Source organism: Rhineura floridana, chromosome 4, assembly GCF_030035675.1.
Source record: "Rhineura floridana isolate rRhiFlo1 chromosome 4, rRhiFlo1.hap2, whole genome shotgun sequence".
Classification (NCBI taxonomy): domain Eukaryota; kingdom Metazoa; phylum Chordata; class Lepidosauria; order Squamata; family Rhineuridae; genus Rhineura; species Rhineura floridana.
Genome location: NC_084483.1, coordinates 152151892 through 152155672, shown reverse-complemented (window position 1 = coordinate 152155672; position 3781 = coordinate 152151892).

Sequence of the window (3781 nt, the reverse complement as noted above, 5' to 3'; positions counted from 1 at the left end):
TATTGGATTTTATTGTGTATATCTATATTTCTCTGTTGTACACCGCCCAGAGAGCTATGCTAGTCGGGCGGTATAGAAACTCAACAAATAAATAAATAAATAAATAATATTTGTTGTTGAGATGAATAACAAAATGACATTACTTAACACTTCATTGTGTATTATTTTCAATTAACAAAGACTAAAATTACAACAATTAGCATGTGGGGGTCACAAAAAATTTTGAGTTTACAAAGGGGGTCCCGTACTTATAAAGGTTGGGAAACACGGTTCTAAAGGCAATGTGAAATGCATCCCTAGATGCTCCATGCAGAAAAGCTACATAGAAAGTTATGCTTTTTATAGGGCATTTTAGCAAAAAGCTACAGTACACAAAGCAGATTTAAGTTACATAGGATGCTTCCTTATACTGTTTCAGATCATCTATGGCTGTGTACACACTGCCATTTACCCTGCATGCAGTGCACTCCCACTGCTGGTTTGGGAAGTGGTGTCCACACAACATTAGCCACAATCCATATGTATCTTGTGTCTGTTGAGTAATTTCTTGTGAAACACTACTTTTGATGCATTTCCCCCAAACCAGCTATTAATGTGTAATATAACAGCCTATATAATAATAATAATAATAAACCCGCCATTCACTCTGAGGTCCCAGGGCAGGTTATAACTATTTAAAATACATCCTTACAAGCTATTTAAAATAACTTACAATCACAAAAATATACATCTCAGGTGTCAAAGGCCAGAGTAAAGAGATGCGTCTTCAGCATTTGCCTAAATATAGCTGTGTATTGCCTGCTTTGAGTTGTATCCTGTGAAGTTGTCCCATTCATGCAAGGACTTCTCCTTTTGCAATAGAACTTCCCCTCTCCTTCCCTGCGTGCCCCCAGTCTGCTGCAGAGGGTTGGAGAAACCCCTAGAACAGATTGGGGGGCACAAGAGGAGGGGAAATTCTGCTGTACATGTGGGACAACTTTGTTGGCTACAGCCCTCAGACTGGTAATGGTTTTCAAAGATCCCAGAGAGAGTTATTTCCTATCACTTCCTTTTATCTGATTCTTTTAACTGGAGATGCCTGAGATTGAATCTGGAAACTTCTACAAGCAAAGCATGTTCTCTAGAACTGAACTATGTCCATCCCCTAAGTTGGGCTAAGGGCAGTAATCTGTTACTATTACAGCGATATAGCAGTAGTTTTGTTACAGCGATATAGCAGCCACACTAGGGAATCAAGTTATCATTCAATTCCCTATAAATTTCATGCACAAATTTGACTCCAGCCTTTGAGAGGATAGGCACACAGCACTATATTTATGTAATAATTAAATTTTTGTTGCTTGTCATCAACCGTGTTTAAAAGTGTCCCTGAAAATGTAATATTGAAAATAAAATTTCTGCAGTTTCTAGATTCAAAATTCACATTAAAAAATTAAAAATGTTGAGCAGGTTGGAAATGGTGTGATGTACCTTTAGTCATCTCCCATAGCATACCGTGAGCTTTTAGCTACTTCACTGCCCTTTCTTGTTTTATTTTACATAGAAGCAGCAGCAGTAGACAAAAACATAAGGAAGGCCTGCTGGACCAGACCAAAGGCCTATCTAGTCCTGCATCCTGTACTTAGCAGCCAGTCAGATACCTACTATGGGAGCCTGCAAGGAAGATACGAATGCAAACAGAATGGCACAGATTTCCCCCAATATGACATTACATCAGGTTGCTCTGACTCCTTATTCAGATTGCATTTCTGACTGTTACTCTTGCTGCCTTTTTGCTTAAAGGAGAGCATGTCATAGGGATTAGGTCAAAAATATGGCCTCCCATATCTGATGTGAAAGTTGGCCAGTGAAAAAAGCGGGTAAGAGAAAAATCAACTCCTTTGAAATGTGGTGGTGGTGGAGAGCTTTGCGCATACCATGGACTGCAAAAAAGACAAATAATTGGATGTTAGAACAAATTAAACCAGAACTGTCACTAGAAGCTAGAATGATGAAACTGAGGTTATCATACTTTGGACACATCATGAGAAGACGTGATTCACTAAAAAAGACAATATTCTGGGAAAAACAGAAGGGAGTAGAAAAAGAGGAAGGCCAAACAAGAGATGGATTGATTCCATAAAGGAAGCCACAGACCTGCACTTACAAGATCTGAACAGGGTGGCTCATGACAGATGCTCTTGGAGGTCACTGATTCATAGGGTCGCCATAAGTCGTAATTGACTTGAAGGCACATAACAACAACAACTTCTTCCATTTGCTCTATTTTGCTTGAGAATGTCTTGTGGCATTTGAAACTCTCTCTTTTCTTTTTCACTATACATCTGAGTAATGAGAAGTGCCTAGCTGCTCAGTTTTGCAAAATCACCTTTAGATAGTAAGATTCTTGTAGATGGTGGTCAGGCTAGGTCACTACAATAAATTGTTATAATCCTAATTATTTTGCTGCTTTGACAATCCTAGACATAAATTACATAAGTTATAAATTCAATGGTATAAATTAAGATCATTTGAAAGACAGCATGAGAGAGAAATAGCCATACTGAGCTGGGTTTTTTTAGCAATTCAGTATCTCATAGTCCAGAAAGAGGAAACTAAAGTTGTCAATATCCAAACCCAGATTACCTAAAATATCTGGCTACCTGAATGTATATGCTGCACCACAAGCAACGCAAAAAGCTTCATTTATAAGGCCCTATAAATTGTATCCTTCCCTTTAGTCCACTTTTAGAACTGGGGGGGGGAAGAGTGGCTAGGAAAACAGGAAGAATTTGCATGCAGCTTTGATGGGTTATTGAGGAAGGGGGAAGAAGGAAGCAGTAGGGAGACAGGAAATGTTGGTGGCTGTTAAGCTTAGAAATATTTGCTACTCTGGTATAGATTATTACTGTTCTTCCAAAAAATTTAAAAAAATCTATACCATGCAATTGCAGAGAAGAATCTAAATAATGTGCAAATGGAGTCAGTCTAAGTTTATGGCTAGCTTCCACAAATAACAGTATTTTACCATTCAGTATTTTATTCAAGGCATCCAAGAGCATTAACCTTTTCAAAAATGTATGATGATTGAAAATCTATGCAAATACACAAAATAGAGGAATTGTGGTAACAAAAAAAACTAAATATGATCACATTGTAAGAGACTTGAACCATTTTTAAAAATGCAAATTTGTAAACATAATGAAATACTTAGAGAAGTGATGGGGCATTTTTACGTGGAGACCAACGGTCAGCCCTGGAACTTGTTTTTAGCTGCAAGGCTCAGTTTGGAACATGTTAAGTAATAATAGACTGTGAACACACTAGTCGCCAGAGCAAAGCGTTTCCATTAGTTACACCTGGAGGGGGAACAGGTTGATCAGCTGATCAGTTGCAAAATCTCTTTGAAGTTGAATTAAAAAAAACACTCAAGTGCATCCCGCCAGGTTTTACAGTAAAAAGTGACAGGATTTGACTAGCGTCATGTGCCCCCGTTTTTAGAAGAGAGAGGTGAAGACACACTGGAACTGGCAGAACAGTAAGTATGTTTCTACCCATAGAGCATGTTTGGGCATGTGCAAAGTGTCTCTGGCTGTGAGCACACTAGTCGCCAAAGCAAAGCATTTTCATTGGCCACACCTGGAGGGGGAACAGGTTGATCTGCCAATCAGTTGCAAAATCTCTTTGAAGTAAATTTTTAAAAAACCACAAGCTGCTCCCATCAGGTTTTACACTAAAAAGGGGCAGGTTTGACTAGTGTAGTGTGCCTCTGTTTTTAGAAGAGAGTGGTGGACTGGAAACG